The 21,436-nt window shown below is 43.7% G+C and overlaps 1 protein-coding gene across 3 annotated transcripts in view; it reads left to right on the plus strand.

The window, feature by feature from the left end:
* The window catches only part of chst7 (carbohydrate (N-acetylglucosamine 6-O) sulfotransferase 7), a 33,987-nt gene that overhangs the window by 1,656 nt on the left and 10,895 nt on the right, over positions 1-21,436 (plus strand). The window contains exon 2 of one of the 3 annotated variants that reach the window (XM_069891921.1): positions 12,382-12,791. The exons of 1 other annotated variant lie outside the window; for it this stretch is intronic. The gene's annotated coding sequence lies outside the window, so the exon portion shown is untranslated. Of the gene's footprint in view, positions 1-5,679; positions 5,874-12,381; positions 12,792-21,436 lie in introns of those variants that run through there. One more of the 3 variants, XM_069891922.1, reaches the window with a different exon arrangement.

Genomic DNA, 21,436 nt, shown 5'->3' on the forward strand with positions numbered 1-21,436 from the left:
AGTCCGTGAAAAATCCTCTGATGGTTGTTTTTACATTACAGAAAGAAACCACTGGGTATCAACTATTTATCTGGCTTGGCCTGGCAATCATCCCCCCACCCTTCCTGCCTCATTACTTCCAAGTTCAAGAGCTTTGAGCATCCCCTCATCAAATGATCTGCTCTTCCTTCCTCCCAGACAGCCACCCTAAGAGCTGACCCTTCCTCCCCATCTGATCGCAGACGATTAACCATCATCTCCGACTGCCGGTTGTAATTCTCTGAGCAATAAACGTACTTTCCGACTGAGACCACCACTTATATCCAAGCTTCCAAACCTGCAGCCTCTACCACAAAAGCAGACGTGGGTATCAAGTGCACACCTGGTTTAGGTTCTTTCAATGTCACTAAATCCAATATCCTGGTGCTCAACATTTAAGAAAAGGTTGCATCTTCATCCACGGAACGAGAGTGGTCGGAAAGCCAGTCCACTGCCACTTTCTCGAGGAAGTAAGGATGGACAATAGATTTAGGTTATCAACATCCCACAAATGAAGCAAAATAACGCTCTCTGTAATTCTCCACCAAACTTCGGTCTGATCTCTCTACTTACCAATCAGAATCAATTTATTGTCATGTGGATGACACGAAATTCATTGTTTTGTGGCAGCATCACAGAGCGAACACTTATATTAACCACCTTACAAAAATAAGTTAAAATAGTGCAAGAAGAACAAGTCAAAATAAGGCAGGGTCTGTCTTTCGTTGTTCATTCAGGAATCTGATGGCAGCGGGGAAGAAGCTGTCCTTTTGCCATATTGAGGTTCCTGCACCTTTTTCCCGATTGTAGCAGAGTGAAGAGAGCGTTGCCTGGGTGGTGAGGGTTTTTTTGCTTCTTTAAGACACTGCATCTTGTAGATTTCCTCGACGAAGTGAAGTCTGATGCCCGTGATGTTGCAGGCAGAGTTAACAGCCCTTTGGAGATTTTTTTTTGTCCTGAGCATTGGTACCTGTTGCCAGACAGTGATGCAGCCGGCCAGAATGCTCTCCACATACACCTGTAGAAGTCAGACCCAATCCCTTTATTTTGTCTGATGAATTAGAAAGCTTTCTGGCTTGAGAGGGTTTATTGAGGAGTTCAGACCAGCAATATCCTTCAGCATTCTTCCATTTGTTCGGTTTTACCTGTGGTCAGAATGTGGTGTGCAAAGACCTGCTGCAAGTCTGCCTTCCGACTTCTCTGTACAGAATAGCAATTTCTCAGACATTAAAAGAACAGGGTGATCCAGTTAGCATTCAATTCTCAACCAATATAAAAACAGAATCCATGTAAAACCATTGATCTGAAGTGTTCTTTTTTTTTCTTCACATTTGCAGCCTGATCAGCTGGGTATTTCCAGCTCTTTGTGCTTTTATTTTTGATTGGGCAGCACGGTTGGCAGAGTGGTTAGCGCAACGACTTTACAGCGCCAATCATTGGGACTGGGGTTCAAATCCCATGCTGTATGGAAGGAGTTTGTATGTTCCCCTCATGTCTATATGGGTTTTTCTCCAGGGGCTCCAGTTTACTCCCACCATTCTAGTGTAAATTGGATGGCACAGACTCGTGGACCGAAATGATCTGTTGCTGTGCTGTATGTCAGTAGTGAACTGGGATTCACTAAAACTGTGCTGTCCCACCTTCCAGCTCATCCCCCAGGGGCCCGTTTATAACCCTGGCTTCCTGTCTAAACCCAGAACCCCTCTGAAGCCTGTTCATGAACCCTACCTGTATTGTAAGCTAATAAAAGTGTTAGTTCTCACTCCAGTCGAGTGTGAGCTTTTATCTACGCCTCAATTTTATTAGCTTACAAACAAGGATGAAGGCGCTGCTCAAGTCCAGTATGTTGTTAATAGACTCCAGTCCCCCAACACAGCTGAGGAGTTCGTGTATTGGCTAGACTGCTTCCAGGTCTACCTGAACCATAAAGACGAGCTCCAGAGATCAGAGCTCATCTCAAGGGTAGGTATGCAGGGGTACGCAGTCGTATGAGACTGCCTGACATAAGAGGCCGCCATTAAGGCGCTGAAGGCCCGCTACATGAAGGCCCTGAATGAGGTCCTAGTGAGGCACTGGCTTGGAGAGTGACGACCACCACCTGGATCTACGGATGCTGGCTACAAAGTGTAAGTATGACGCCGCTTCGGGCTGCATTTGGGAAGATGATCAGATCCGGGACATCCTAGCTGCAGGGGTCCGCTCGAGGTACGTGAGGCAGCAGCTGCTCGAGTCGGGAAGGAAGGACCTCGCTAGCCACGTCAAGCAGGCCAAATCACTGGAACAGGCCAGTCTCGAGAACGACGACTTGGAGGCCAGCAAACCCACGCTCTCAGGTGAGCACCTCCAAGGACCAGCTGCTCCCTCTATGTTGGCCCCTGCTCTAACGGCTGTCGCTTCCCGAGCCCGGGAGTGCTTTTTCTGCAGCAAGGGACGGCACCATCGTGCCTGGTGCCTGGCCAAAGACTCTGCATGCTCCAACAGTGGGAAGAAGGGACATTGGGCGAGGCTTTGCCGTGCGAAAGGAGGTCCAGGGAAGTCCATGGCTTGTACCACTCCTGGATCCAATTCCAGCCGCGCTGCCTGCGCTGGACTCGCTCGAGATCGCCTGCTGCGCAACCTGCCGCTTACAGAAACGGCACTTAAAGGCTTGACGGCCATCTTGCAGTGGCCCAATTTTGAATTCGGCGACAGCATCATTGCCAAGCACGGAAGGAGGTTGGCACCATCTTCCCTGCACAGGTCGACTCAGGACAGAGGGGGGCACTCGAGGGAAGAACACGGCATCTCTGGCGACCTGGCATTGCTGGTCCTCGACCAGAATAGACCTTACCAGCTCAGCAACACAATGGTGACGGTGAAGGTAAACGGACATTCCACCAAGTGCCTGACTGACCCAGGCTCCAAGGAAAGTTCAATCGACTCACGGATTGTGCAAAAATATAACTTTAAAAATGTACCCGTCTAGTTAACAAATCTTCCTAGTGTCCCATTCCCATTCGGCACATGTACAGAAAGATTGTATAGTTCATCTGTCCTTTGAAGGTGGAAATTTTGTAAATTTCGTATGTACATTTTAGATGAATCTTGTGCTCCAGTATTATTGGGTCTGGACTTTCTGTGTCACCTTAAAAGCATGACCTTGGAATATCCCAGTCACCTTCCCCCGGTAATGGTTCAGGATGGAGGGCCCTCAAAACCAGAACCCACTTGCAGCTTCTCCACTCTGAACATCTTCACCCCCCCACCCTTCCCCACCCGCCTCTGTTCCCAAACCTGTCTGCCAGCTGTAAGCCCATCACCCACCAAGAGCAGGAGGTGCAGCGCGGCAGACAGGGAGTTCATAAGGACGGAGACCCAGCGCGTGCTGGAGGAGGGGATCATCGAACCCAGCACCAGCCTGTGGAGAGCGCAAGTAAGGGGGAAAGGGGGAAAACAAGTCCAGGTTAATGAATGACTATAGCCAAACAATTAACAGATTCACACTCCTGGACGCATACCCCGTACCTCACATTTTGGATATGGTGAACGATATCGTACAGTATCGGGTCTATTCGATCATTGACCTGAAAGCTGCCTATCAACCAGCTGCCAATCAGTTCTGAGGACCATCTGTACACAGCATTTGAGGCTAACAGTCGACTCTTATCAGTTCTGGAGGGTCCATTTCGATATTTCCAATGGGGTGTCTATTTACCAGCGGCAGATGAATAGGATGATGGACGAGTATGGGTTGAAAGCCACCTTTTCCTACCTCGACAATGTCACCATCTGTGGCCACACCGTAGAAGACCATGATGCCAATGTCCAGAGTTTTCTCCACGCGGCGAGAGCCCATATTTTCACCTACAATTCTGACAAATGTGTATTCAGGACTACATGACAGGCTATCCTTGGCCACGTGGTGGAGAATGACATCATTGGCCTTGACCCCGATACGATGCACCCCCTGTTGGAGCTTCCTGTCCCCAGAACCACAAAGGCTCTGAGGAGATGCCTGGGTTTTTCTCAGTGGGTCCCTCAATACGCCGACATGGTTCGTCCCCTCTTAAAGGCCACCACTTTCCCCCTTTCGACTGAAGCCCAGACGACTTAATTACTTCCGAGGCAAAAGCCGCCATGCACACTGTAGACAAGAATGTACCATTCCAAGGGGAAAGTGACACTTTGGATGTAGCCCTGGCCGCTGCTCTCAATCAGGCGGGCAGGCTGGTTGCCTTTTTCTCACAAGCGCTTCAAGGCCACGAGCTCCGAAACCCATCTGTGGAAAAGGAGGCTCAGGCCATGGTAGAAGCCTTAAGGCACTGAAAGCACTACCCGGCTAGTAGAAGACTTACGCTCTTCACGGACCAGCTCTCTGTCGCATTCATCTTCAGCAACGCTAAGAGAAGCAAAATCAAGAATGACAAAATTGCTAGGTAGAGGATCAAACTCTCCGCCTACAGTTTTGATATCGCCTACCGGCCAGGGGCCCTTCACTACCCTCCAGATGCCTTTTCCAGGGGATGCTGTGCCTCTGCGTACACACCGGTCAACTGCAGACCATGCACAATGAGCTCTGCCATCCAGGGCTCACCCACGTGGCTCATTGTGTCAAGTCTCACAATTTGCCCTACTCAATCGAAGATGTCAGGGAAATGCCAGGTCAATGCTGAGTGCAAGTCACACTTTATTCGTCCTGCGAAAGCACATCTGATTAAATCATCCAGGCCCTTTGAACGGCTCAGTGTCAATTTTAAGGGACCTCTCCCCTATATGAATGGGAACACTTACTTTTTCTCAATCATCGATGAGTACTTACACTTCCCGTTCACCATCCCGTGCCCAGTCACATCCACCTCATCTGTTATGAAGGCCCGAGACTCTATTTTCGCCCTGTTCTGTTGTCCCGGCTATATTCATAGCGACCAGGGCTCAGCCTTCATGAGCGATGAGCTCCATCAGTGCCTGCTGTTAAGGGGCATTCCATCCAGGAGGACTACCAGTTACAACCCCCGGGGGAATGGGCAGGTTGAAAAGAGAATGCCACAATCTGGAAAGCCCTCCAGACTCACGCTGGCGGGATGTCTTCCCCATCGCGCTCCACTCAATTCGGTCGCTACTCTGCACGCGACCAATGCTACTCCTCATGAGCTCGTGTTTACATTCGACAGAAGGTCGGCATCAGGGACTACACTCCCAGCCTGGCTCACTCGTCCTGGTCCAGTCCTTCTCAAGAAGCACATGATGAGAAGTAAGACTGACCCCCTGGTAGAAAGGATGAAATTGCTCCATGCCAACCCCACGTACACCTATGTGGAGTACCCAGATGGCAGGGAGGACACCGTCTCCATCAAGGACCTGGCAACCACCAGAACTGAGGATCCGTTGCCTCAGGTGCCCTATGAGCTACAGAGCTATTTTTCCCCCACTCCTATCCAGAGCCTCATGGGACCTGGTTCAGGAGGAGAGTGATCCCCCCTGTATCATCGAATCAGAGCCCCAGCCCACTACCCTTCCATCACAGGTGGACCAGGAGGCTCAAGGAACCCAAGGCCCCCCGGTGCTAAGGAGCTCCACCAGGATCTCCAGACCCCTGGACGGCCTGAATCTGTAAATAGTATTGTAAATGTTTCTCTTCTGTGTCTATTACCGGCTTCTAATCCTTGTTCTCTTCATCCACAGACCCTTAATTCTGAAGGAAGGGGTGAATGTAGTGAACTGGAATTCATTTGAAGTCTCCTGTACTAACGACTGGTCCCACCTCCCGGCTCCTCCCCGGGGGGCCCGTATATTACCCTGGTTTCCCACCTAAACCCAGGACTCCTCTGAAGCCTGTTCATAAACCCTACCTGTGTTGTAAGATAATAAAAGCGTTAGTTCTCCCTCCAGTCGAGCTTTTATCTACACTACAATGTCTAAGTTTAAATTTAAAATTTCCATTATTTAAAGTTAAATTGACCTATAGACCAGCAGCTGGTCTTGGTTCCATGCCTCCCAGATCACCTCCAGCAGACACGTGTGCCTGCCCACTATGACCACTTAGGTATTGGGTGCTGGTTCTTTTCTTTTTTTTTAATTTTTTTATTTTTCACACCATAAATCACATTAGCCATGATATACACTATTTCTTTTTCACACATATACAGTGACTTTTTCTCCCCCCCCCCTCCTCCCAAGCCACCCCCCCACCCCCCCCCCTCATCCATTTTAGGTATACAATCTAGGTTGCATTAAGCCAGTCAGACAATGTTGTCATTCAACAAAAATACACCAGAAATTCTACTGAGTCCATTCTTTTCTTTCCTTCTCCTTCCATCAACTTAGGTAATGTTTGTCCCTGGTAGGTTTTCGCTATTGTATTTAATGTAAGGCTCCTATACTTGTTCGAATATTTCAATATTATTTCTTAACCTATATGTTATTTTTTCTAATGGAATACATTTATTCATTTAAATTTAGTAGTTTCTTCCTTTTAATTTGGTTATGTATTCCATTAATATTTAAAGTCATATAGTTCAGCGTAGCCCTTTTATATTTTGTTTATCTTCTCTTTCCGTTTTTCCATCATTACCTTTCCTCCTTTTCCATTTCTGGGGTGCTGGTTCTTTTCTGATCTCTTCTTGTTCCTCAGCACCTGGATGCTTTTCTTCACAAGGGAAAGCTTTGATTTTGTCCGGGAGTTGTCTTTTATTTTAGATTTTCAATATCTAGCATTTCATTGTCCAAAATACTCCTTTTACTTGGAGCATTGTGTTCAGTTCTAGTTGCCTCATTACAGGAGAATGTAGATGCTTTGGAGAGGGTTAAGAGAAGATTTACCTGAATGGCGTCTACATTGGAGAACACGTAATATGAGGCAAGGTTGACAGAGTTGGGGCATTTCTCATTGGAGTGATGAAGGATGAGCGGTGACTTAATAGAGTATAGTAAGATTATGAGGGTGGACAGCCAGCACCTTTTTCCCAAGGTGACAATAGCAAATACCAGAGGACATCTGTTTAAGTGAGTGGAGGAAAGTTTAGGAAAGGTGTCGGGTTTTTTTTTGCACAGATTGGCGGGTGCCTGGAATGTGTTGCTGGGGGGTGGGGGGGGGGGGGGTGGTGGTGGAGGCTGGTACATTCTTAAGACACCCAGAGGCTGGTACAAAGATGTAAAAAAATAGAGGGCTATGGGTGTGAGGTAGGGAAAAATTAGATTGTTATGGAGTAGATTTACAAAGGCTGGCATAACATTGTGGGCTTAATGGCCTGTAATGTGCTGCAATGTTATGTTCTATGTTAAAAATGCCTTAATGACTCATTACTATTAAGGGAACATGAGCTACTATATTTTAATATCAAAGCAGGGACGTTATTTACATTAAAGGAAAGACTGGATAATTACATGGAGGGGAGAGGATTGGAGGGGTATGGACCAGGTGCTGGTCGGTGGGACTAGGAGGGTGGGGATTTGTTCCGGCTTGGACTAGTAGGGCCAAACTGGCCTGTTCTGTGCTGTATATGGTTATATCAATCATATTTCAGGAAAACAAATATCTCATGGCACCATTCAAAGAAGAACAGGGTTTTACAGCACAGAAATGGACTCATTGGCCAAGTCATCTACCCAAGCTACTTCCATTCACCTGCATTCAGCCAATATCTCGATAAATCTTTCCTATTCCTAATCCCCACTCAACATCCTTATAATAGATGAACGGGTTATTTTCCTGATTGACATATCTGTGACTTTAATTTTCAAAAATTGACATTTATGTTTATCCATATTCACTCTTAAGCTATAGAATCAAAATGGGATAGTAATATTCAAAAGGTAGGTAATTTGGCTAATCATGCCACAAAAAAGGGACCACTGAAACAATCTAACTTTTCTGATCCAAGTCTGTAGCCTCGTGAGTCTTGGCACAATAAGTGCTCATCTAAGTACCAGCGAAATGTAATACAAGTTTCTGCATCCACCATCCATTTTGGGCAGCATGGTGCCAATGCCTTTAGAGCGCCAGAGATCAGGACCAGGGTTCGAATCCCACGCTGTCTGTAAGGAGTTTGTATGTTTTCCCCTTGCCTGCGTGAGTTTTCCCCGGAGATTCCGGTTTCCTCCCACCATTCGAAAAGTACTGAGATGTAGGTTAATTGGGTGGCAGGGACTCATGAGGCGAAATGGCCTGTTACCATGCTGTATGTCTAAATTTTAAAATTTACGGTGATCTCCAGATGGCCGCCTCAATTCCCTTTAATCCTAACCACTAAGAGTCTTAGGACTTTTCTATTTGTTATTCTCTGCTAACTTAAGTCCCTGGTAAATCTTCCTTCAGCCCTCACAGTTCCAAAGAAAATGTTTACTGCATTGTAGTCTCCTCTATATAGAAAAATCTGGGCACAGACTGGGAAATTGCTTTGTTGAGCACCTTGGCTCTGTCCACCACAACAGCATGGATCTCCCAGTGGCCAGTCATTTCAGTTCCCTGTCCCATTCCTTTTTGGGTGGTGTTATGCACTGACAGTCTGAGACCACCCAAAAATTGGGGGAAAAACACCTCATCTTCCGTCTGGGCACCCTCCAACCAGATGGCATTAACATCAACCTCCAACTTCCATCAAACACCTCCCCACTTCCCCCTGTTGCCTTTCCTCCAGCTGTCTATTTCTCCCTTCCCTTTTCCCTCTCTCCTTTCACAGAGCTAAAATCAATTCTCATCTCTCCTCTTATCATAAACAATTAACACCTTTTGTTGGTCAGGACTCCTCCTCCTACCAGTATTCAGTCTTTATTTTGACACCTTCCTGTTTTTTGCCTATACTTTGAGGAAGGGCTCAGGCCCGAAACGTTAGTAATATATCTTTACCTCCGATGGACGTTGTGATTCCGGCTGAGTTCCTCCAGCATTTCTGTGTGTCTTTACTATAATGACAGCAGACTTTCATGTTTCACTCCAAAGAAAACAGTACGAGTCTGGTTGATTTTCCCTTCTAACTCAACTTCTCCAATCCTGATGACAATTTTATAGATCTCTGAATCCACTCTGCTGTATCCTTCCTGTGGAGATCGTAATTGTACAGTTGAACTTCAGCCTTAATTGGGGTTTATACGGCTTCAGCATGGCCTTTCTGCCACTATATTGTTATACTTCATACTTTGAAATAGGTACATGGAGTAAAAATATAATGTTTGCAGCGAATAAACTGCTTGAGGACATGGTTAGGCTGTCAGAATGGAGAGACAAATGACAGATGAAATTTAATACAGATACATGTGTTGTGTTATATTTTGGTAGGAAGAGCAAGGAGAGAAAATATAGGTCAAATGGAACACTTGAAATTGTGTGCAGGGAAAAGGAGACCTCTGAGTATATACACGCATAAATCTTGTTTTTGTACTGGAATGTTTATGACAATTGGGAAGAGCCTTTATTTTAACCAGAGCCAAGGATTAGGCTGCAAAACACCTGTTCTGGAGGTGACATATTCAATGTCATAAAGATTTACCGTGAGGTAGCAGAAATGGCAGTTCAAAGTACCAAGAGGCATGGAGTAAAGAAAGCAAGGAAATAATATTGAACATCGTTAGATTACAGCTGGAGTACTCTGTCCACTTTTAGGAAGGCATAAAGATCTTGAGACACAAAGGAGATTGACCAGATTAGTTCCTGGAATGAGGATGGTTCATCTGAAGAAGCTGAGTATTCTCCTTAGGCCAACAAAAGCTGATAAGGAGGATCGATTGAGGTGTCCAGGGTCATGATAGATTTGTTTGTAGGCTTTTTGCTTCTCATATTTTACAGCATCCTATTTACCTCTTCCATGCTTCTTCTCTTTCTTAGCATGTGAGGCAGACATATTCTCCCTAGAACACCAGTAATTCAGAATCAGAATTTATTGTCATGAACAAGTCATGAAATTCAGTGTTTTGCAGCAACGTCAAAGTGCAAACATTCCCATGATTACCATCTTACAACATTACTCTAAATAAAAAAACAGGTAGTGCACAAAAAATAAGGAAGTGTCTGTGGTTCATTCGGGAATTGATTATTCAGGAATCTTATGGCAGCAGGGAAGAAGAGGTCCTTGTGCCACTGTCTTTAGGCTCCTGCACCTTTTTCCTAATGGTAGCAGAGTGAAGAGGGCGAGGCCTGGGTGGTGGGAGTTTTGAGGATAGGGGCTGCCTTTTTAAGTGAAGTCAGTGATTTTGCAGGCCGAGTTAACAACCCTCTGGAGTTTATTCTTGTCCTGCGAGTTGGCGTCTCCATCCCAGGCAGCGATGCATCAAGCCAGAATGCTCTCCACGGTTCACCTGTCGATGTTTCTGAGAGTTTTCAGGGACATTCCAAATCTCATCGGACACTTCACAAAGTATAGCTGCTGGCAATCCTTGTTTGTGATTGCATCAACATGGAGGCTACAGGACAGTGTCTCGTAAATGTTGACGCCCGAGAATTTGACCCTCTCCACTACTGAGCCCTCGATGAAAACTGGATCGTGTTCCCCTGACTTCCTCCTAAAGTCCACAATCATCTCCTTGGTTTTGCTTACGTTGAGCACAAAGTTGTTGCCGTTACACCATTCAATGAGCTGATCTCTCTCCCTCCTGTACACTTGCTCGTGACATTTCCTCTCAACAATTTTCACTTTAAACTACATTATTTTATTTTTCTCACTGCTCATGTCTCTAAAAGTTTGCTCCCTTGTTATTTAGCAGAATTTATTATCAACTGTCCTCGATATTAGCAATTTCATGATGACCATTTGTCAAATATTCACTTTCTTTGATGTGATCTGTTATACTCTCCACATTGAAAACAAATGAAAATTAGGGTTATCTCATTTAGTTGCTGGAGAAGTTCTTGAATCATTTCATTAATTATCTTTGTTTTTAACTTTAGGCAAGAATCTCGAAGATTAAAATACCCCACAATTACAGTTGAAGCTTGCTTGTTATTGCTGACATCAGTGTGTCCACTATTTTCATTTATGATGTCCTCTTAACACTGAAAATCACTTCCTTTCCATCTTTCAGATTTACCCAAGATAATTTGGGAACAGGCAAGAATTTATTTGGTGTAATAGGACAAAAAAGTTAAAAGGAGCATGGTTATAGTAAGAGTTTATTGTTGGGTCGAAAGCAACTTGGTTTCCTGAAAAGAAAGATAAAATGCATGGTGTTGTGCAAGCATTTGTGTCGGGGTAGTTTCATTTTAACTTTTACCAAGCTATTTGTATTTACAAATTGAAAGGTTTAAACATCTATCGAGGTCAATTGTTATAACAAAAGTGAATGAATTATTCCAAGTATACACATTTTCATAGGACAAAGAAACAGGCAAATTTCAAAAATGTCTGGAAATAAAGAATATGAATGCAAGTAAACCTGCATTCAACCATAAATAAACTGCAGCTGGAATGCTCTGTGCAATTTTGGATACCCAATTGTAATAACCAGATTTGAGAGAATGAGTATCTCCTATCTTTGCGTGTAAAAGGAATGGGGAAAATAAGGTTAAAAATTACTAGGATCCTTATTAAAGAGAAATATAGAATTTAATGTTGAATTGCAGTTCTCAGAATACTGGACCAGGAATGTTTACGACAAATGGGAAGAGCCTTTATTTTAACCAGAGCTAAGGATCGGTGTTGACCTATACTGGACATGATATATTCAATGTTATAAATATTTACCATGAGGTAGTAGAAGTTCACAAGAGAAACAAGATTAAGGAAATTACAGAAAACATTGCACAGGAAGGAGGTATGTGGAAACCTCGACTTAAAGCATAAAACAATCTTTCTCACTGTACCTTGGTGCATGTGACTATAAACCTCAATTCTAGATTTCTCTTTAATCCTAGTAATTTTTAACCTCGATGAGGATTGATTTGTGTTCTCCTAATTTCCTCCTCGAGTCCATAATCATCTCCTTTGTTTTGATAATATTGAGTGCAAGGTTTCTGTTGTAATACCATCTTTACAGCTTGGACATCTCAGCAATAGAATTTAATAGTAATAAATTTATTGTCATATACAGTAAAACTCATGCTATTCAGCACCTATGGGGATTGATAGATGCCGGATAAGTGAATTTTCTGGTTGCTTGAGATTGTATCTTGCGTGATTGCTGAACTAACTGCTAGAGGATGCCAATTTTAAACTTATGTATTTTTTACCGATTTATTTTCTGCAATTTTTTTTTGCCAGTTGCTTGAATTCAGGATAACAGGAATTTTACGGTACATTGTACAATGTACATGAGCACTGAAATTTCACATAGACCTAAGTCACCTAATATGCTGTTGAACACATTAAATTGCCCAATGAACTTTGGAGATGTGGTTTTGATCGCTGCATTGCAATCCTAAGATTTCCAAATCTGTTGCAACCCTTCCTTTTACAGAGAGAAGGAATGGAAGCATTGTGCCTTCAATTCATGGAGAATATACAGAGAACATATACAGTACAGGAACATCACATCCTTGCTGAACATGATGCCAGCCAAATGCCCTTTGAATGTTGAAATTGTACCCATGTCTGCTGATCCTCAGGCAGCTCTTTCCAGATATGGAGTACCCTCTGAGTGAAAATGTTGCCTCTCAGGCCCCTCTTTAATCTTTCCCACCTCGTGTTAAAACTAGAGTAGAATCGTCTACTCTAGAAAAAAAGCTGAGATCATTCACTTTATCCACACCCCTCATGATTCTATAATCAGAAATTTATTGTCATGAACGTGTAACAAAATTAGTTGTTTTGTGGCAGCATCTAAGTGCAAACATTTCTATAAACCACTTTACAAAATAAATAAAAATAGTGCAAGAAAAGAAAATGTCAAACAAAGTAAGACAGTGTCTGTGGTTCATTGTTCATTCTGGCAGCTGGGAAGAAGCTGTCCTTGTGCCACTGAGTGCTTGTCTTCAGGCTCCTGTACTTTTTTTTAAAGGTAGCAGAATGAAGAGGGCATAGCCTGGGTGGTGGAGGTCCTTGAAGATAGCATCTGCTTTTTTAAGATACCACTTCTTGTAGATGTATTTGATGGAGTGAAAACTGGAGCCTGTAATGTCGCAGGCAGAGTTAACAACCCTCTGGAGTTTTTCCTTGTCCTGAGCTTTGGCACCTCCATACCAGACAAGATACATCCAACCCGATTGCTCTCCACAATACACCTGTAGAAATTTTCAAGAGTTTTTGGTGACATAGTGAATCTCCTCAAACTCCGCTGGCGAGCCTTCTCCACAATAGCATCAACATAGGGGCTCCGGGATAAATCCTCGGAGATGTTTGTAGATGTCTCCATATCTTTCCTATTTCCAAATTTCAAAATAGGTCATCTAAGAAACGTAAGCAAATTACAATCTTATTACTCCAATAAACCAAACTTTGTAATTGCAGCTTTGTAGCCTTTAATTTGTTAATATAACCGTTTTGCATAACTTCGCATCAAGATTTTCATAAGGGGTGAATTAACAAAGCATTCGATTATATTTAAAGACATAACGATATAAGAAATGATTAAAACTAATAAGATGACAAGATAAGGCAAATTCAAAGAAAAGTATTTCGATGCTTATGTCTCCTACATGGTTCTTCAAAAGCTGAACGCAAGCTCCCCGTTCACCCGGATATTGCGACATATGATGTCATAGTAATTCTAGTAACTCCACATAAACAATTTATCCTTAAAGGGATAGACATAAAATTAACTACAAATCAAAAATACAAGGTAATAACCTTTACAATGTTGACACCCAGGTATTGGTAGTTCTTGACCCTCTTCACTGCTGACCCCTCGATGAGGATTGGTTTGTGTTCTCCTAATTTCTTCCTAAGTCCATAATCATCTCCTTTGTTTTGATAATATTGAGAGCAAGGTTTCTGTTGTAACACCATTCAACCAGTTGATCCAACTCCCTGCTAAGATCACCCCTCAGCTTCCTAAGTTCTAGGAAATAAAGACCCGCTTAATCAGTTTCTCCCTATAACTCAAGCCCTCCAGACCCAGCAAAATCTTCTACACCCCTTCCAACATAGTATCATCCTTCGTATCTGTGGGTACACAGAACTATGCACAGTCATCCAGGTGTAGTCTCACCAACAACTTGGACATCTGTGTCATGACATCACAACTTTTATACTCCATATCCTGTCCAAAGAAGGCAAGCACGCCAAATGCCTTCTTCACCACTGTTTCCACCTGAGTCGCCACTTTTAAGAATTCATGAACCTGTCCTCCCAGGTCTCTCTCTGTAAAGCTGGGTGCAGCCCCAGTTATGCAACTTCACAGTTTGCCTCATGGTGTGCAACTTGACACCTAGATGTGAAACTGTTGCAGATGGATGCTTGTTAGAACTAACCCTCAAATTTAACCCAATGGAAGCAAAATTTGCATGCTATTTATGGTAGGTAGCCAATCTGTGCTGACAATTTTACCTCCAGCCAAACACTGACAATCTGTCATTCTCATTTCCAGTCTTGAATCCAAACAGGTACAGAGAGAAATGGGTAACTGAGAATATTTAGACTGAGATATAGTCTCAAGAGTTGAGCTCTTCTAGGGGGAATTGTGGAGATAAGGTGAATATCAATATCAACCCAGCTATATATTAGTCAGGTGGCAAAGGGCTCAAAGGTAGATCCATTCATCATAATGAAGGCAGTCATTAGTTTACGATCATTATGTTAATTTATTTTGGGCAGTATATGCATCTCATTCAGAAGATTGTCAATACAATCGTGTGGAAGAATTCGGAGAGATTGATAAAGAATTACAAAATTAGGAGGGGTATCAATAGATTAAATACAAGTAGGCTTTTTCCACTGAGTTTAGGTGAGATACAAAACAGAGGACATGAGTTAAGGGAGAAAGGAGAAAAGTTTAGTGGGAACTTCTTCACACAGAGTAGTGGGAGTGTGGAACGAGCTGCCAGCTGAAGTGACGAATGCGGGTTTAATTTTAACATTTAAGAAAAATTTGGAAAGTCAAGTTTATTGTCCTCTGATTGTACAAGTACAACCCGACAAAACAGTGTTCTCTGGTCCTCGATACAAAACAAGCAGACATAACGCACATACACACAAACAATACATATGCAGGACAAATATTAATCCATACAAATAAATAAATAGATTTTGTTTTACAAATGTGATGGTTAATGTGAGCAGATCCTTTGGTCGTTCAGCATTCTCACTGCCTGAGGGAAGAAGCTGTTCCTCAGCCTGGTGGTGCTGGCTCTGATCCTCCTGGATCTCTTTCCCAACAGGAGCAGCTGAAAGATGATGCGTGTGGGGTAAAAGGGGTTCTCAACGATTTTGTGCTCCCTCTTCAGGCAACAATCCCGTAGATCACATCGATAGGGTTGGGGGGGAAGGGAGACTCCATTGATCCTCTCTGCCACTCTTATGGTCCCTTAGATTGACCTCCCATCTATTTCTCTGCAGCAACTGTACCACACTGTGATGCAGCTGGCCAGGATGCTCTCAGTAAAGCTCCCATAGAAGATTGACATAATGGTGGCTGGTAGCCTTGCTCGCTGTTGTGCCTTCCTGGCAAGTGAATGTGGATGGGTGAGGTATGGAGGGCTATGACTGGGTGCAGGTCAGGGGTCTCTTTTTGGCTTGGCTTCGCGGACGAAGATTTATGGAGGGGGTAAAAAGTCCATGTCAGCTGCAGGCTCGTTTGTGGCTGACAAGTCCGATGCGGGACAGGCAGACACGATTGCAGCGGTTGCAGGGGAAAATTGGTTGGTTGGGGTTACTAGCCAGAATAATAGTTCAGCACAGACTAGAAGAGCCAAAGTGCCTGTTTTCTGTCCTTATAATGTCTATGATTCTGCAAGTGTCAAGGATTATGAAGGCCACTATCTCCACAAATTTGCCCTGATCATCCAGCACCAGATGAAATGGAAAAGGGATTGTGTGAATGTACCTAATGCAGGCTTATTGAAGAAACCATTGACAAAAAAACACAAGGAGGCTGAAGGAAGCACCTTAAAAACATTCTCAAGACATGTATCATTGCCATCAGACATTGGGAGTCAGTACCTAGAACAAGGTAATTTGGTAAAGACTTGTCAGGGAAGAAACAATAATCTTTGAGAAAAATTATTTTGTACTGGTCACGGGTGAACAGCAGGAAAGAAAAGAGATGGCTAAAAGACTACTTGTAACCACCAATAGTTGTGTGGCTCCTCCATCATTCAAGTCCCAGAGAACATAACATTTATGATAAAAAAAAACTAATTTTAAAGGCTCGTATATGCAGTTCCTAATTAACAATAAACACTGAACTAGATAACAGTGAAACCCCACTCTGTCTGAAAGGATCAACAATGAACCAATCGAAAAAGCAATCCATGCTACAAAATTTACGGAACAGAATTGTAATATAATTTTTTCACAACTCAAATGACTTTATCTCATTCTAACAACATCCTTCTCTCTCCTTCTTTCTCACATAATTAACTAAAACCCTAATGGGTTTTAATGGCCTTCAGAGAAGGAAGCCTGGGTGATTTTTCCCCCTGTAGTTTTGAAATCCATTACAATGCAGTGCACACTCCTTTTTTAAAAAATCAATTAAAACCCTGCAGAGCTGGAAATCTGAAATAAACCAGAAGATACAAAGTATATAAATAAATACTCAGCAGGTCAGGTAGCATCTGTGGGGAGAGAACCAAGATGCAGTAATAGAGGTGTTGCAACCAGACCAGTAGACATCTCACACTTAATACAAGTCAAGTTTGTTATCACCTGATTGCACAAGTACAACCCAACAAAACAGCGTCTCTGGTCCTCGATAAAAAACATGCAGACACACAACCAGACATAGCACACATACCGACAAGCAATACATATCCAGGGCAAGTATTAATGCATATAAATAAATATTGTTCCATGAATATGCAAGTTGGAGATGGTTAGTGTGAGCAGTTCCTTTGGTCGTTCAGCATTCTCACTGCACGTGGGAAGATTCTGCAAAAGTGCAGAATTAGGGAGTGAGATCAGTTGGCATGGAGCAGAAGTCAACGTAATTTTACTTTTTTGAGATTCACTCAGGAGTCTGACAATGGTGGAAAGAAATTGTCCTTGAATCTTGTACTTGTGAACCTTTTTTTTCCCTGATGGGAAGCAGTGAAAAGAATGTGGCTGGGGTGAGTCTTTTAATATTGACTTCTTTCCTACGGCAGCAGGAGTGATAGATGGAATCAATGTAGGGCAGTGGGGTGGGTGATAACCTGAGCCATGTTCACAACCCTCTACACCATTCATGTACCATGCAGTGATGTACCCTAATAAGATGCTTTCAATGGTGCTCTTGCACCATTTTGAGATTCTGGTGACATGACAAGTGTCCTTAGGCTTCTGAGGTGTTTATGTATTTTCTTGATCAATGCATTGATATGGGTGGACAAGGACAAGTCACTGGAGATGTCTACTGTCTCCACCTGTGCAGACCAGAAAGCATTCCACTCCTCCAAGCTGACATTGAGAGGCTGCGGTCCTTGCACCAAGCCACAAGTTTCTCTATCACTCTTCTATACTCAACTTATCATTGTTAGAGATTCTGCCAGTGACGTTGATGTCATCCATAAATTTTGAGATAGAATTGGATCTATGGCCACACAGTCATATGGGTACTGGGAATACAGTAAAGGACTGAATATGTAGACTGGTGTTGCAAATTTAAATAAGTACCCTACATAAAATGGATCATCAAAGAAGAGGGGTGGGCAATACATTATTTTGATTTGTAATTCTGATTTAAGATATCAATGATCATTTGAAATTTTACACTAATTTCATTGTGCAATTTAATGTCTTATTCAGGTAGATGAAAGGAAACAAATAAAAGGATCAACTTAAAGCCAGGCCATATGTAAAGGGCAAACTACATTTAAAGATCATAGATCATACTAGAATTTAGTGCAATTTCAAAGATCTTTTCCTCTTGAGAAAGGACAAAAGGTGTCACTTAACCTTCATTTGGTGATTTCAGCCAAATCATTATCTGACAAATTTTTAAACCCCATTTCCCCATGAAACGCCGGAGGGATAAAAACAGGTAGTGTGCCTAAACTAAAGCCAATAGAACATGGAAAACTACAGTTTCTAATTGGCTCCTGTGATGAATTCAGACTACTTAGCATCTTTCAAGAAGGTCCAAATTGTAAAATGAGACCAGACAAACTCAGATGGACATCAAAAGAAACACCCAGTGAACGTAGAACAGCACAGGAACAGACCCCTCAGCCCACATATTTGTGCCGAACACGATGTCCAAATCAAACTAAAATTTTGCTGCTTGTACTTGATTGATTTCCCTTCATCGCCTTCCAAGCACCTGCCACTCTGTATAAAATGTTTAGAACATAGAACAACGCCTTTGGCCCATAATGTTCAAGGATCATTTTGTTGTCACGTAATAATGTATTAAAAATGTAAATACTTACGTCCAATCAAATAAAGTCCAATCACAGATACGTCCGAGGTCACCATAAGGGTTTAATAAAAATTTACGCCAGGACCGATGTTGGCATCGCGCATTTGACAAGTGGGCTCAAAAGCCAAAACAAAGCGATTGCACTGCCAGCTATTGAATGGTACACAGTATACACCTAACTTATAGTAATATAGGTAATTGAAATCTAAAATAGATGTAAGTATATGTACATCTAGGTAAATATGTATGTGTATCTATAATGATCGACTTATGCCCAAATCGATTTGTGTTCCCACTTCCAGAATGTAACCCAGACGTAAGTAGATGCATGGCTGTAATTATATCACTGTGTCCAGTCTCCCTGAGGTGGGCCCACACTACCTCCTTCACCACCATTTGGGGCCCCACAACAGTCCTTCCAAGTGAAACAACTCTTCACTTGTGAATCTGCGGGGCCATCCACTGCATCCGGTGCTCTTGTTGTGGTCTCCTCTGCATCGGAGGACTGGACACAGACTGGGTGATCATTTTGTGGAGCACCTTCTGCCCACAGCAATGGTAGGGAACTCCCACATGCCAGCCATTTCAATTCCGTGCCGACATGCCTGTCCGTGGACTTGTGCACTGACAAATTGAAGCCACCCATAAATTGGAGGAGCAACACCTAATATTCCGTCTGGACACTCTCCAACCCGATGGCATTAACATCGACTTCTCCAGTTTCCATTAGGCCACTCCCTTGTCTCCCTCTCTTCCCTATCCTCCTTTCCTCCAGCTCTCCACCACCTTCCCTCTCCATTTCTCTATGCCCTTCCACTCACATCCACCTATGACCTCTTGCTGGTGGCCTTGAGCTCCTCCCCCCCCCGTCCCTCCAGCCACCGTTTTATTCAGGCACCTGCCAGCTTTTTTGCTCATACCTCGATGAAGGACTCACGCCTGAAATGTTGGTTATATATCTTCACTACATAAAGAACATGGCGTGACTTGCTGAATTTTTCCAGCATTTTTATGAAAAACTACAAACGCAGTGTTTCAGATTTTCTTGTTTAACTCTGCCTTGATGTTCGAACTTCCAAAATGCATCACTTCACTCTTGTCCAGATTGTACTGCCACTTTTCTGCCCAACTCTGCATCCTGTCTATATCCCATTGTAATCTATGACAAAACCTCTGCCATACATTTCCCTTAAACTTCCTCCCCTCATCTTAAATGTACATCCTTCAGTGTGTGATGCTTTTACACTGGGGAAAAGATTCTGACTGTCAATAGGCCCTTTCAGGTGGCCTGAACACCCCATTGTAAAGCCCCCCCCCCCTTGCAGCTAAAGACATATTCACCTGAATGTGGCAGATCCGAGGCACGCTCCACCGACGCACCTGAATGTGCAGTTGCTGTAAGCGACTGCCTGGGGGCGGTCTGATGACTCCATCAGCCAGCGACCCGACTTCTCGCTAACTGACAGCCCCCACCCCACTTGGGACGTCAAGGCAGGGGGAGCTGGTGGGGGACAGCCGGTGAGGTCTGTCACAGCCTAGATGGCCACTATCTGCAGCTCAAAACGCAGCATAGCAATGGCGATCTCTCCTATCCATAATCCCCCACGCAGCTGGAACTGTTGTGGGAAACACAGAGCAGTTCCACCTTCGTGGGGGATTATGGGTAGGGAAGATGGCCATTGCTATGTCGTATACTTATGACAGGTGGTGCTGTGGCACCAGTTGCCCCGCCTCCATCAGATCCGGAGGGGCTATGAATCATCTCTGGATATGAATAGGCCCTTTCAGGTGGACCAGGCAACGCTGCAAGCAGCCTTTTAGGGCTGCCACCTGAAAAGTGAGTCTGCAAGTTAAGATCCACTCCTGCTGCTGCCCTCAAAGCGGTGGGTCCACCTGAAAGGGCCTTCTGTCTTGTATTTTTAAACAGCTCTATCAGTTTTCTCCTCAGCCTCCAACAGTCCCGAGTTAACAACTCAAATTTAACATAGAACATTACAACACAATACAGGCTCTTCACCCCATGATGTGGTGCTGACCCAAAATAAATGACCCCCTTACCTCATAACCCTCTACTTTTCTTTCATCCATGTGCCTATCTAAGGGTCTCTTAAATGCCCCAATTGTTCCAGCCTCCACCACCATCCCTGGTAATACATTCCAAACATCCACAACTCTTGGTGTAAAAATCTTACCCTTGATGTCTCCACTAAACTATACTCCCTTCAAATTAGTTCATTTTTTTCCCATAACACACCCTCCAAACCAGACAATATCCCTGTAAACCTCTTCTGTCATGGGACAAGCAGAATTGCACACAATGTTCCAAGTGCAGCTTAACCAAAGTTTTATATAACTGCAACATACCCTTACTTTGAGTCTCAATGAAGCCAAAGAGACCATATGCCTTCTTCACCTTTCCCCCTCCATCTAATTGTATTGCCACTTTCAATGCGCTGTGCACCAAGAACCCAGATTCCTTTGCACATCAATACTTTTAAAAGCCCTGCCATTAACTCAAGTCAAGTTTATTGTCATCTGATTGTACAAGTACAACCCAACGAAACAAATAAAATATTTAGAAAATAAATAGATCGTTTCATGGATATGAAAGTCTCGGATAGTTAGTGAAAGCAATTACTTTGGTCGTTCAGCATTCTCACTGCCAGTGGGAAGAAGCTGTTCCTCAGCCTGATGCTGTGGGCTCGGATACTCCTATATCCCTCTCTCTCGACAGGTGCTGTGCGCGGGGTGGAAAAGCTCTTCAATGATTTTGCCCACTCTCTACAGACAATGATCTTGGTAGTTCTCGTCAACGGGGCCGGGGCAGGGGGTGGGGGGTTGGTGAAGAAAGAGGGAGACTCTAGTGATCCTCTCTGCCACTCTTATGGTCCCTTAGATTGACCTCCGATCTGTTTCTCTGCAACAATTGTACCACACTGTGATGCAGCCGGCCAGGACACTCTCAGTACAGCTCCTGATGGAGCCCAGAAGCCTTGCCAGGAAGTACAGTCACTGTTGT

Source organism: Narcine bancroftii, chromosome 7 (genome assembly GCF_036971445.1).
Source record: "Narcine bancroftii isolate sNarBan1 chromosome 7, sNarBan1.hap1, whole genome shotgun sequence".
NCBI lineage: Eukaryota > Metazoa > Chordata > Chondrichthyes > Torpediniformes > Narcinidae > Narcine > Narcine bancroftii.